This window comes from Camelus ferus, chromosome 1, assembly GCF_009834535.1.
Source record: "Camelus ferus isolate YT-003-E chromosome 1, BCGSAC_Cfer_1.0, whole genome shotgun sequence".
NCBI classification, from domain to species: Eukaryota; Metazoa; Chordata; class Mammalia; order Artiodactyla; family Camelidae; genus Camelus; species Camelus ferus.
Genome location: NC_045696.1, coordinates 68,183,103 through 68,198,053, shown reverse-complemented (window position 1 = coordinate 68,198,053; position 14,951 = coordinate 68,183,103). Strand labels below are relative to the sequence as shown.

The 14,951-nt window shown below is 43.4% G+C and overlaps 1 long non-coding RNA gene across 1 annotated transcript in view; it reads right to left on the bottom strand.

The window, feature by feature from the left end:
• Positions 1–9,042: 9,042 nt before the first annotated feature.
• LOC116664350 overlaps positions 9,043–14,951 on the bottom strand; it is a 7,235-nt gene continuing 1,326 nt past the window's right edge. Inside the window, exon 3 of the long non-coding RNA XR_004320850.1 lies at positions 9,043–9,248. This is a non-coding gene — a long non-coding RNA (uncharacterized LOC116664350). The remainder of the gene's footprint in view (positions 9,249–14,951) is intronic.

Sequence of the window (14,951 nt, the reverse complement as noted above, 5' to 3'; positions counted from 1 at the left end):
TATAAAGCTATAAAACTTTTGGAAGTGAACTAAGAGAAAACCTTCATGACCTAAGATTAGGTATGACACAAAGTCTCTTAGATATGACACAAAAAACACAATACATGACAGAAAAAAATTGATAAATTGATCAGACTTTATAAAAATTAAAAGCTTTCTCTCTATGAAAGATAATACTAAGAGAATGAAAAGACAAGGTAAAGGCTGGGAGAATATAGTTGCAAATCACATATCTGACAAGGGCCTTGTAGCTAGAATATATAAAGAACTGTCAAACCTCAACCATAAGAAAACACACAATCCAATTTTTCAAAATGGGTAAGAGACTTGAATAGACATTTCATCATAGAGGATTTACAGATGGCAAATAAACACATAAGGAGATATTTGACATCATTAGCCATTAGGAAATAAAAATGAAAACCATGATGAGAGACCACTACATATCTATTAGAATGGCTAAAATAGAAAAAAAAAAAAAAAAAGGAAAAGAAACATGACATTACCAAGTGGTGGCATGCAGAGGAACTGGTATTCTACTTTGCCGGTGAAAAAGTATAAAGGTAAAATCGTCCGTACACAGTTTAATAGGTTTTTATAAAGTAAAACGTACACTTACCTTATGACCCAGCAAAACACGCTTACAGAAAAAACCGATGTTCATCAACAATGAAAAGAAAATAACTGTTTCTGCCATACCGCAAACGCATTATACTGAGTGAAAGAAGTCAGTTCTTAAGTTAAGTGCTTAAGTTATGATTCTTAAGTTATGATTCCATTTATATGACATTCTGGAAAAGGCCAAACTCTAGCAACAGAAAATTAGTGGTTGCCAGGGATTTGGGTTTAATTTCAAAGGGTAGTACAAGGTTTCTTTTTTTCAAGTGATGGAACTGTCTGTCCTGATTGTTGTGGTGGTTACACAAAGTTATACAGAGTTAAAACTCAAGCAACTGTACTTTACAGTATGTTGATTTAAAAACTAAAACTAAAAAAAATCTTAGCACATTCCACCTGAATCTTTTCCTATATGCATGTATATTAATAGAATCATTTTGTATTCAGTAATACTGTATAACACATTTTTATTTTATTTTATTTTATTTTATTTTATTTTTTCTTTTTATTTTCTTTCTCTCTTTCTTTCTTTCTTTTTTCAGAGGGGAGGTAATTATGTTTATTTATTTAGTTCATTTTTTTGATGGAAGTACTGGGGATTGAACCCAGGACCTTGTGCATGCCAAGCATGCACTCTACCACTTGAGCCATACCCCCCGCAACATTTTAATTTTAAATGTTCTAAATAGCCTTCAATGTAATTAAATATGCATCTATATATCAATTTTAATAATTGGGCTGTGCTCCATTGAATGGATTTAACACTTACTGTGTAAGCGATCCCATGTTGTTGGAAATTTGGATGGTTTCTGATTTTTCAGTGTTAGAAATGATGCTGTGATGATCATTCTTGTAGCTAAATATTCACACAAATCCTTAATTACACTTTAGATACATTGTTAGAAGTAGACTTGCTGGGTCAATGAATGAACTTTTTATTTTTAAAGATTTTTGAGGACACAATGAGGGGGCCTATCTCCCCACAGACTCCCCTATAACCTCACATACGTTCTGCTATTATATTTAATGTGGAGTTAAAACTTCTTCAAGGTACTTACACACATATTATGTTCATCTTTGAGCAACAAAACAACCCACAGGGCCTAAAACATTGCCCTATACATAAAAGACACCAAGTAATATCTGTATTTGTTTGTTGGTGGGAATAAATGGACACATTTAATAACTCAGCTGCTTCTTTGCAAATGAAGTTTCCTATTTATCATCAAATACTTTCGAGTTACTTCATGCAACAATAATTAATTCAGCACCTAGTGGTGTGGTCCCAAACATTCCTAACCAAATCTAAGCCATAAAAAAATTAGAGCATTCCTCATTTATTATTTATTTATGTTTTATATGTGCATACTCCTGTCGATCTATGTATTAAAGAATAATAAAGCTTGAATTCTTTCTTATCTTGGATTAGAAATAAGCATAAATGAGGTTCCAATACTTTCTTCCCACTCTCCAAAAGATTGGTCTTTGTATCTCCCCAGGCTACACACGTTTTGCAGATCACTGCCCTAAGGAGCCTGAACACCAAGGAGAATACAGCGATGGATAACACAGTCCTGCCCTTGGATTCACAGCCAGCCCGGGAACAAATGCCCTGAGAACTTCAGACATATCAGAGTGCCTTGTAAAAGCAGAGGAGGGAGCGATTCCTTCCTATTGAAGAAGAAATGAGAGTCTTTAGGGAAGAGGGAGCCCTGGAGCAGGTGAAGAAGTGTAAGAAGAGTTTTGTGCCCTCTACCCTGAGGAAGTCCCTCTTTGTTCCTGTTCTACCTCGACCTCAGCAGCGTTACAGGATGGGAGGGTTGGGGAGGGCTGTAGAATGAGGAGGAGTCTGTACACCTGCCATGTATGGCTGTTGGTGGGTTTTTCTTTGGGCCTCCTTTTTTTTCCTGTTTGTTTAATGTATATTTTCCTATTGCCTTCAGGACACAGTGACACACATTTCAGCGGTACTTCAGGACTCAGTGTCAGAGGAGTGTGGGGAGGACGAGCCTCCGGGCAGAGATGGCCAATCTTTCCCAGGCTAACAGTCCGATGCTGCTTCATTATCTTCTAGTATTTTTTGTAGAAAGTGGCAGTTAATCCTAATAATCATATGGAAATGCAAAAGAGTCAAAATAACCAAACGATCTTAAAGAACAGCAAAGTTGGAGAACTCACAAGTCTTGATTTCAAAACTCACTACAAAACTACAGTAATCAAGACAGTGGGAACTGACAACAGACATAGAGATCAATGGAATAAAGTTGAGAATCAGAAATAATGGGAATGGAAATGAGGACAGACTGCTAATGGGTACAGGGTTTCTTTTTGTGGTGAAGAAAATATTAGAAGATTAGATAGCGGGAATTAATACAAAACTTCATCAGTATACCAGAAAATGCTGAATTTTATACTTCAAAAGGGGAATTTTAAAACAAAAAGACAACCTACAGACTGGGAGGAAATATTTGCAGATGATGCCACTGACAAGGGATTAATTTCCAAAATGTACAAACAGCTCATACAGTTTAATATCAAAAAACCAACAACCCAATCAAAAAATGGGCAGAAGACCTAAATAGACATCTCTCCAAAGAAGATATCCAGATGGCCAACAGGCACGTGAAAAGATGCTCAACATTGCTAATTATTAGAGAAACGCAAATCAAAATTACAATGAGATATCACCTCACACCAGTCAGAATGGCCATCATCAAAAAGTCTACAAATAATAAATGCTGGAGAGGGTGTGGAGAAAAGGGAACCCTCCTACACTGTTGGTGGGAAAGTAAATTGGTGCAGCCACTATGGAGAATAGTATGGAGGTCCCTTAAAAAACTAAAAATAGAGTTACTATATGATCTAGCAATCCCTCTCCTGACATATCTGGAGAAAATCCTAATTTGAAAAGATACATGCACCCCAATGTTCACAGCAGCACCATCTACAGTAGCCAAGACATGGAAGCAGTCTAAATGTCTATCAACAGAAGAATACGTAAAAAAGATGTGGTGTATATATATATATTTTATATATGTATAAACATATATACACAATGGAATATTACTCAGCCATAAAAAAGACTGAAATAATGTCATTTGCAGCAACATGGATGGACCTAGCGATTATCATATCAAGTGAAGTAATCCAGACAGAGAAAGACAAGCATCATAGGATATAGGTTATATGGAGTCTAAAAAAATGATACAAAAAATGGAAATACACTCACAGACATAAGAAACAAACTTATGGTTACCAAAGAAGAAAGGTTGAGGGGAAGGATAAATTAGGAATTTGGCATTACTATATACATACTACTATATATAAAATAGACAAACAACAAGGACTTACTGTATAGCACAGAGAACAATATTTAGTATCTTGTAATAATGGAACAGAATCTGAAAAAGAATATATATGTATAATGGAATCATTTTGATGTATGCCTAAAACTAACACAACATTGTAAATTAACTATAATTCAATTTTAAAAATCATAAAAAGGGGGACTTTTATAGTATGCAAATTATATTTTAATAAAGCTGTTATTAAAAGTGGGGCTAATTGATGGAAGGAAGGCCTGGAGGATGTAGGAAAGGCTGAAGATCCATGTCAGCATAGGACCTGACTTTGAATGGCTCCAAGACTGAGAGTAGGAGGAAAGGACAGGTATGAAGGTAGGTTTGCAGGTGCTAGTGGGGGAGGAAGGAAGGAGTAATTCAGGTGACTGAATTTTCAAGAAATTGGAAGTGATACTGACTTCTGGAAGCAAGGACTTGAGAACTGGGTAGGGAACTTGAAGGAACAGGTCATAGTAAAATTAGATGAAGCCCTTGAGGAAAATGAAGAGGCAGCTGCCTAAGAATAAACAAAAGAAGGAAGCTGGGTTTTGCAAAGACCGTCTGCATGGCATGCGGCCCTCCGTTAGGTACTGCATGTTCTCTTCCTTCAGCACTTCTGTCCTCTCTACAAGACGTCTAAGAAGACAGCACTGCCGGTAAACTGTCCAACCAGGCGTGTCTGTAGGGTGCCTCAGTGCTACACATGACCCGCTTCCAACATCACTGACCAGAGCGCAACAAGGTTGAGTACTGCAAATATTTGTGATTGAGATTCTTCCCTCCAAAACATACCTTGAAATAGTTCTGCAAAATATAAATATTGGATCAGAGTTATTGATGGCAACTGAGAATTCAAACACAGGCAGTACAGCCCAGCATTCTCTATGATCCCAGCAGGAAAGGAACTGCATCCCTATCCAGACACAGTAACTGAGCAAACTTCTCCCATCCCTAAGGTTGGGGGGTGGGGCAGGGCAAATTCACTCTGGTGCCGCTTCCAGCTCACTGCTGAATCCGCGGAAAGCTTGGCTTCCGCTATCTCTACCACCCAGAATACTCCACCGCCACACCAGTAGATATGATAAATAGCGTAAAGTCAAAGAATACTCAGAACTGGTTATAAGCTTGTTTAAGGACACTCCAATGTCTCTAGGCAAAGCGGCCCCTTACAGAGGGTAGTAGGTTGAATAATAGCCACCCAAATACAACAAATTCTAATGCCTAGATTTTATAAGTGTTACCTTTCTGGAAAAAGAGATTTTGTAGATGTAATTAAATTCAGCATATTGAGATGAATTTACCCTGGATTATCCATGTGGGCCCTAAATGCCATCACAAGTGTCCTAATAAACAGAAAGGCCACGGGAGATCACGCACACACACAAGAGAACAGTCACATGAAGACTAAGCAGAGAGATGTGACCGACAAGGCAAGGATTACGGACAACCAGCAGGAGCTGCGAGAAGCAAGGGAGAGGGTCTCCCTAGAGCCTGCAGAAGGAGCATGGCCCCACGGAATCTCGATCTGAGACTTCTGACCTCCAAAACTGTGAAAGAATACATTTCTGCTGTTAAGTCACCCAGTTTGTGGCCATTTGTCACAGGAGCCCTGGGGAACTAATATCCCCTCCAACAGTGTTCTCTGTACTTCCATCAGTCCTGACAGTGCACGCTTGATCCTGAATGGGTGGGAAGTGAAAGTCAGCCAGAGTCTATGGGCCTCTCATCTCAACTCATCTGCCCCCTCTCAGGGGGCTCCTCAATGTACTCTCTAGTGACTACAGCCTACCCCTTCCCCTAGACACCATCTTTAGAGGAAAAGACATGGTTAACTGGTTCTTGTAACTCTCGATGGAAACTTACATTCAAGTGTACGAAAAACACCCCATGTGAAGATGGAACAGGCAGGCTGAGCCCTGATCTGCCACTTACCGCGTGGCTTCGGTCTTGGGTAGCTCACTCAACTCGAGTTTACTCAACCAAAAAATGGCAGTAATAACTCCTACCCACAAGGAATGACTTCTTGTGAACATCAGTCAAATAAGGAAATGTCTGTGTCTTCATCTGGGTTAAATAGGGAGAAATATGTGAAGCAAAGCTTACATGCTGATGCTTTTTGTGGGGGTTGTAATCCCAGGGTAGCAAGAGGGGAAAAGGGAAGGGAGGCAGAAAGGAGGGGAAACAAGTCCAAAAAGATGAGCACCATTATGGCCACAGCATCGCCAGATGACGCATCCAGGGCTGTTTTGTGCCATGTCTTTACGTAGGACAGATGGAACCTCTGTTAGGTGTCATTGTTGGGGCAGGGAGGGGGCAGAGGAAAGGTGAGAGTCTAACAGTTACCAGTCTCTTGACAGACAAATTTTATCCCATGGAGGAGATTTCTGGACTTCCAGGTGGCATCGCCCTGTTCCTCTGGGCAGCCACTGGCCATCCAAGATCTGACCTGGTCTCTAAATCTAGACACAGCAAGAGGAGACAGGCTCAAGTGGTCCTATCTGGCGGCCCTGGGCCCTGGAGCTGCAACACTGGGGCTGCCACGCACTGAGCGTGTTGGAGGTCATGCCAGAGCCCAGTCCCGGTGTGACAGGGGTGGGGGGTGTCTGAGAAAGGTGGCAGGGGTAGGAGATGCGGGGCTCTCCCCTGAGTATGTGGAGGGCCCGGGGGATGGGTGGGCCAAGCAAACGGGGCATCACATAAACTGGGTCCAATGCTTCATGTGAAACAGATTTGGAAAGTGACAACTACTACAGAAACGTTACTGTACTGTTTTTATTGCCTTCCTTTCATTTTAACCTTCATTGTCTTGAGAAGTTTCAAAGGAATGATCCACCAGTTCTTTCAGGTGCACCCACATGTCATTTATTTGTATATGGCTTGTCTCAGCTTCAAGTACAGGAAGCAAATCTAATAAAAGACTTAGTGGGAGATTAGTTCTCGCCTAGGCAACATGGCAACTGATTGTGGGGGACGGAGCCAGCGAGAGTCTGATACAGATTGTCTTAGGGTTCCCTGCAAAGAAGACTCTGAGATTTTGTGAGCAAGGAGTTTATTGGGAATGTGAAGGACGCAGGACTGGACAGAAGGAGAGGACTGGACAGCAGGCAAGGCTGGTCTAGACCTGGCTCTAGAACTGCCCTTCGGAATCATCCTCTGTTGACGCAAGGGGCCGGGCTTTTGTACCCACATCATCTATACATTGAATGTGCACTGTGCCCAGGATGGGGGTGTTACCTGGAGTATGGCAGCTCCCTTTGACCTAAGACAATTCCTGGTGGGGAGCAGCTGCGACCCAGCAGTGGTGAGGGGCAGAAATGAGTGCCTCGGTTCGGCGGCGGGGGGGGGGGGGGTGTCAGGCACGGTGTCACAGCATCCACAACGAACGTTCTCTCTGGAGAAAGGAGGAGATGGAGAAATTGGCCTTTCCCCTCGGCTGGGACTGCTTCTGTGGACCGATTCCTTTTGCAAGGAAAACCATGACCACTTTCTTCATAAGGAAGGAGATTTTCACCTCTTCCCAGACCCCAGATCTCTTCCCAGACCCCAGATTCCCATGTGGCTTGAACATGTTCAGGTTTTTCAATATCCCTTACTTACACCTCACCTCCATCTCCAGCTCCTACCACCACCATCCCCCCTGCCCAAGGAGAAGGGGCAGGAGCCAATCTGGTGGAGGCTAACAGCTTCTGGACCACATGCTTCTGTGGGCAGGCTCCCTGGGCCACCGTGGATGCTCGAGGCCCCAACCACGGATGATTTGTCTTCGGCCTGTTCTCTCTCTTCACCTCTTGCCTCCTTGCTACAAGCGTCTTCTAGGGGTGGGTCTGGCCCTCCAGCTCTCCCTTGTCCAGCTTCTCTCTCTGTGGCTGAGTAAGCAAGTGAACTGACCAGTGCACCTGTGACTTGCAGGGCTGGAATTGGAGGCCCCACAGTGGCCTCCCCTCCAAGCTACCTTCTCCAGCAGTTAGCCAGATGCATATGAGGGATTACCAAGCGGCGGATAAAACTGTATTTTCATCCTCATTTGACTAACGACCTCTGTGTCTACTTTCCACAGTTTTATTCATGTAACAAATACTTATGGAGCATGTATTATGTGCCAGGCCCAGTGCTAAGTGCTGGAAAAGTGGAGTAAACAGACTAGAAAAAAATCCCTGCGTTTAGAGTTCACATTTTCCTGGGCACAGAGAAACAATAAGTAAGTCAGCAAACAGATCAACAGACCGTGTCAGGTCTGGAAAGGGCCTGAAACAAAGAGTAACTGTGCAGGGTAGGGTGGAGTGGGGTGTGAGCAACTAGACCAGGTGGTTCCCTGTGGAAGAGCCGTCAGAGCTAAGACCTTCTCCCTCCTCCAGGCTCATCCCCATCCTAACCTATCAGCTGTCAGAGGGCTGCATCTACAGCAGAGTCAGTTACATCATGCTCCTCCTTACAACCCTCTATGGCTCCCCATTGCCTTCTAGAATAAAGCCCAGTAGCACAGTAACTTGTGCCCCCGAGAAAAGAGGCTTCATTTTCAGTTCCTTTCCAGCTCTCCTCTTCCAAATATCCCATGTCCTATCATACCAAGGTGCTTGCTATTCCATCAACATATTCTGAAGTTTCATACTTCTGTGCTCTGGGCACATGCTGTTCCCAATGTTTTGAATGCCCTTTCCTATCTTGTATGCCTGGTAGCTGTGGGGGGAAGAGCAATCTGGCTCAGACTGGGCAATAAGGGAACGTATTAATTGTAGGAATTTAAAATCAGTAACTAAACCAACTGAAATTTACTGTCATCCTGCACTGGCAACTCAAAACACAGACAGTGACAAAACACGTCTGCCCACTCAGGCAGCCCACTTTTAACATCATACGCCCTTGGAACACCCTGGAGCACGGAAGCTCACATTATCCTTCAAAACCCAGCCCACATTATCCTTCAAATCCCAGCCTGAGATGTCACAGGGGCCCAGAAAAGGGGTAATAAGTGAACAAACGAGCACAGTTGGAGCTCTTCTAAACACTAATTTAGGCATGATGGGTTTCCAAGTCACAACCCAATTAAAAGCTCCAATTTATGTTCAGAATGTTGCTGCAGGTCAAGTCTTAACGTTCTGGCTGGAGCGCCTCTCCCTGCCGGGACACGACAGGAAGGTGTTTGGGTGGTAGGAAAATGACTCACCGCCCTGGAGGCTTAACAGGATTACCGAGGGGCTCACGTTGCTCAATGAAGCATGGTGGGGGCTCCAGCAGTGCCAGCCAGGTCAGGAGCCGAGGCTGTTATCTGTGTGACTGTTTCCCTGGTGCCTGGGGACAGAGGAAATTAAAAGTCACTGCACTCTACTAGCCGAGAAGAGAGAGGTTCAAAAGAACTCAGAAAGTGCTTCCCTCCCCTCGGTGGATTTCATCCCCCTTTCTGTCCTCTGGATTCCAGAAGACTGACCCGGGAGGGACTTTGGATAAACTATGAATTAATTTCCTCATCTTGCAGGTTGGAAGGCTTAAGCTACTCAAGGCCACTCTGCCGATATGTGACAGAGTAGAGAACTGAGTCTGCGTTTTCATTCCTTGTCCAGGGAGGCAATATCATGATGTGGAACCAGGCAAGGAAGGGGAGAGCAGAGGGCAGGGAGATGAAATTCACACCTGGCTTATGTTTGTTGGCGTGGTTTTCCTTTTTCATAAAATCACACAATATAAAATGAACCATTTCAAAGTCTACAACTGAGTGGTATTTAGTAGAGTCCCAATGTGGTGAAACCACCACCCCTATCTAGTTCCAAGACGTTTTCACCACCGAAAGAATCACTTAAGCAGTCAATTTCTGCCTCCGCCTGGACTGGCACCCAGCAGTTTTTCCATCTCTATGGATTTTCCATTTCTGCACAGTTCATGTAAGTGGACTCTTAGAATATGTGGCCATTTGTGCCTTGCTTCTTTCACTTAGTGTCATGTGTTTGAGATCCAGCCATGTTACAGTGTGTCAGCATTTCATTTCTTTTTTTTTTTTTTTTCGATGGTGGAATGGGAGGAGGGCATAGTTCAGAGGCAGAGTGCATGCCTAGCATGCACAAGGTCCTTTGTTCAATCCCCAGTACTTCCGTTAAAAATAAATAAATAAATAACCTCCCCCACCAAAGAAAAAGTTTTTTAAAAATGATGGAATGAAGACTTGAACCTTTCTTTTTTCCTTTTTTTAAATTTATATATAGTTATAGTATATATAGTATATATATATATATATAGGTATAGTTGATTTATAATATTTTAGGTATACAGCAAAGTGATTCAGTTATACACATGTATTTTTTTCAGATTCATTTCCATTATAGGTTATTACAAGATACTGAATATAGTTCCTTGTGCTATACAGTAGGTCCTTATTGTTTACCTGTTTTATATATAGTAGAGCATATCTGTTAATCCCAAACCCCTAATTTATCTCTCCCTCCCACCTTTCTTCTTTGGTAACCGTAAGTTTGTTTTGTCTGTGAGTTTATTTCTGATTTGTAAATAAGTTCTTTTGTATCATATTTTTTAGATTCCACATATAAGTGATATCATATGATATTTGTCTTTCTCTGTCTGATTTACTTCACTAAATATAATAACCTCTGCATCAATCCATGTTGCTGCAAATGGCACTATTTCATTCTTTTTTATGGCTAGGTAATATTCCTTAGTATATATACACCACATCTTCCTTATTCCAATCATCTGTCAATAGACATCTAGGTTGCTTCCATGTCTTGGCTATTGTAAATAGTGATACTATGAACTTTGGGGTGCATGTATCTTTTCAAATCAGAGTTTTCTCCAGATATATGCCCAGAAGAGGGATTGTTGGATTATATGGTAACTCTATTTTTACTTTTTTAAGGAATCTTCTTACTATTCTCCAGCGTGGCTGCACCAATTCACATTTCCACCAACAGTGCAGGAGGGTTCCCTTTTCTCCACACCCTCTCCAGCATTTATTATTTGTAGACTTTTTGATGATGGCCATTCTGACTGGTGTGAGGTGATACCTCTTTGTAGTTTTAATTTGCATTTCACTAGTAATTAGCAATGTTGAGCATCTTTTCATGTGCCTGTTGGCCATCTGGATGTCTTCTTTGGAGAGATGTCTATTTAGGCCTTCTGCCCATTTTTCGGTTGGGTTGAGCACTTCAGTTCTTTTTGTGGCTGACTAACATTCCATTGTGCATATACCACACTTGGTCTGTCACACCTGGTTTTAACTACGAGTTGGTACTAGGGTATTAAGAAGTCCCTCAGTTTACTCATGCATCCTTCATTCTGCACTCTTTGAAGACAGACACAGAATGAGAGCTCAGTAATGCCTCCTGAATGGGCATTTATGGATGTCTGCCGTGGTTAAAGCCCCATGAGGCACCCAAACGGATGGCCGGGCAGTGTGATGTGGAAGAAGGACCACACGCTGAGCACAGGAGAGATCTGAGTTCCAGCTCCAGCTCATCAGAAGATCAACTGTGTGGCCTGCAACAGATCCTTGCCCTCTCCTTATCAGCTACCTCACCTCTAAGGCAGGATAACAAGGCCTGTCCAGCTAATCACCTGTCAGAGTCACTGGGAGACCTGAGTGAGCAGATTTCTATAAAGTAAGCTGCAAAAAACTCTTCATTGTGTGAAGTTCAATCTCGCTTAAAAAATCAAAACAAAATAAAACTCCCTACCCTCCACCTTCCTTACTGGGCATGGTACTGATGACAGAGGGGGAAATATTATCTAGCAGACTTCCTTTTGGAGAGTGATTTGTATCTACCTGGATGGCACAGAAGGAGCCTGAATGTGGGGGAACCATCCTGAGGAAGCTGGAGGGAAGCCAGTCGGGTGTTGCCCAGGGGAGTGATGCTAAGAAAGAGAGATGGGAGGGGTTAAAAGAAAGCAAAGGCTGCCCAGTCTATGATGAGACCCCTCCCCAAGACCCTCTATCTTCTGTAAACTTACCAAACTCACAAAGGCCTGGGGTGAGTGAATTTTTGTGAAGACTAGGGAAGGAACTGAGTTTTGCCCCTTGAACTGATGTGGGCCAGAGCCACGTACACACTCAGATGAGAGGGCACAAAGGCTGAGTGAGGCGTGATGACATACACAAGGGGCGCTCGCAGAAGTGGGGCTGTGGATCTGAGGCTCCCACAAGGCTCGGCACTGGGGACTGGGTCAAGTTTAATAGACTCTCCAAGGGCCTTGGCTAACATCTGGGTTGCACGTAACCGGACATCTGCCACAAGGACTGAGCGCGTGGGCAGTGCCACTGATGAGGACCATGGTATCCTTGCACTGGGAATACAGTGACTTGCAACCCTCACTCCTGCAGCCACAGGACAGAACTGGGGTCTCACACTGGTTTGCTTTTCCTCCCAAAGAATCATTGGTTCAGAGGCCCTTATATGGCGACCAAAAGAGAGCACCCTTTGCCAATAAAGCAGACCCCTGGAATGGCAGTCATGTATGCTTAGCTGTCAAAAGTAGAGAACTTGTAGAGAAACAGGTCTCCCTCAGGGCCTAGTAAACCTCTGCTCTTCTGCTCAGTTGCCAGGTGACATGCTATTTATTGGCTGAGAGCACCAAGCCAATAAGATCAGTTTGAGGCTCAGAGCTCTGCCCGACACAGTTAGCTCTGTGCCAGAGGAAATGCTGCTCTTCCTAAGGGGGTCCATACCCTTTGGCCAAGTCATCTGCCTCCTTGAAATTGCTCCAATGGAAATCAACAAAAGCACAAAGCTAAGTATCCTAGGATGTTCTTTACCAAATTATCCATAACGCTAAGCATCTGGAGACATAAAATTGCAACAATAGGTAAAAGCAAGAAAGGTATTGTGAATCACCACAATGGCATTTCTGCAGCCATAAAATAAAGATTGGAGCAATATGGCAAGTGTTTATAATATTAAGCAAAAACCCAGACTGTGAATAATACGTGATGTGATTGCAGCTACATTAAAAGGTGCATTGTATACGGACCAGAAGATTCAAGGTACTATGGAAAATAAAAATGATTGCAAAAGATAAAAGAACCATAGGTAACTTTTTCTCTTAGTAGCTATGTACTATGTACGATATAAAAGCATCTTAGTATTTCAGTAGGTTCAAATCTGTATTCTTATCCAGCTGTTTATCCACATCTGTTTTCCCCACCCAGTTCGATATCATACATCTGTCTCTATCAAGTTATTTATAGTTCTGTTTGTGCTGACTTGCTCCTGCCTCACTTAGCATGTCAGTCCTTCTGTAAGTGAAACCCACACAATTTGGGGCAAGGAGTGTTTAAACAATAATGTTCCAAGCTGCTGTTGCTTGAGAGATGTTTGATGATACCAAGCTGGAAGTGTCACTGTGTTGCAAATGGAGGATCCATTTTCAGTTTGGACTCCAATCAGGAAGAGACTTTTCCCACCACAGAGGCTTTAAAACCCTTCCCAGCAACCAGCATGCAGAGACCAGCGCTGCCAGGACTGATGAAACCTGATCCTCACTGAGGAAACGCAGCTCCAGCATCATCATTGAACAAGATAGTGCCCCTGCATGACGGGGGAGCCAGGCCATGGCCCCCAGATCCATAAGCAAGGAAGTTCTCACATGCGATCGGAGAACAGCTAAGGTGTTGGTGGAGCTGCCAGTCCCAGGGTGAGCAAACACAGACTGAGATTTCTCTGTGGCCAGCAAGTAGAGGTCTAGAGCAAGTGATGGGTATTTCAGTCCAGATCAGACCATGAGGAACCAGAGAATTCTGGCCCCGAGAAGAGGATGCTAACCCCACCAGGACTCTCCCCTCAGCCCTAGTCACCTGGATGCCAGATCTTCCCTAGTACCTCCCTAATTTGGTACCTGAACTCACTGTATGGTCTGTGTAAGATTCATTTTCTATAAGATCATGCGGGGCATGGTGTTTAAATCTCATTCTGGAGAGTGAGCTTGGGCATCCTCAGCACATCATGATAAAGGGCTGGGCCGAAGGACATCAGGAATCGCTCTGTAGACACCCGTAGACACCCGGATCAGGTGAGGGCTCTCTGACGTCCGGAATCAGGGCTTGGCACCCCCAGTCAGGCAAACCTGGGAAAGCAATTGCTCCGAGAAAATTCTGTTTGAACAGGCTTGTGTCTTTCTGAATCTGAACCTATACCTACTGGATGAAGGAAGTCTTTGATAATTATTTCCATAAGAACATCACAGACGAGAAGGATACATAAGCAAACTGCAGCACAGACTGCTTCGGGCAAGGACAGCAGGAAACTGGGAAAAGAATAAGAGGAGGACCTTTACTGCATGTCCTTTATGCTTTTCTGTATTTTGTGAACTACTCATTACCAAATCAAATAAACAGGTGAATAAGGAATGAACAGTTAGGTAAAATTAAACAAAATGAAAATCTACAGAAGAGATTTGCCAATGACATCTCCCTGGACTAGAGACTGAGACCAGCAGACAATTTAAACGGTGGTGGCAAAAATTAAAGGGTGACAAGAAGACTTCGTTCACATAAGGACCCTAGCCACCTTCTGAGTTTATTATTTGAAATTTACTCTTTAGGGTTAAGACACTATCACACCATAACATGGTCTCATGTACCTTTAAGGGGAAGAAATAAATTCACTTTTGTCTAATACAAATTCAAAATGAAGCCTTCCTACAGGATGGGCAAGGGAGCAGCCAGTTCCTCGGTGACTGGAACTGTATCTCTGTGACCCTAAAGGTCAGTGTCTGCATTGAGGGGGAGGGAAATGTGGGTGGGAAGCAAGAATTGCTGCCAAGATTCACAGCATCAGCTCCTCCAGTTTAGCTCTCAAGGCCACGAGGCAGGATCAGGTGAGGATCAACTCAAGCTCTTCCCAAGCCTGCTGCAGAGACAGCCCTGTGGGGCCAGCGACCACAGAACCCAGGGCCGGTGCACTGAGCAAGCTTAACCCTCTGCCCGAGAGCCCCTCGGGCGCTCCTCACCAGCAAGGAGTCATCCTTGCTCTCCTCGCAACAGGGGCCCGAGGC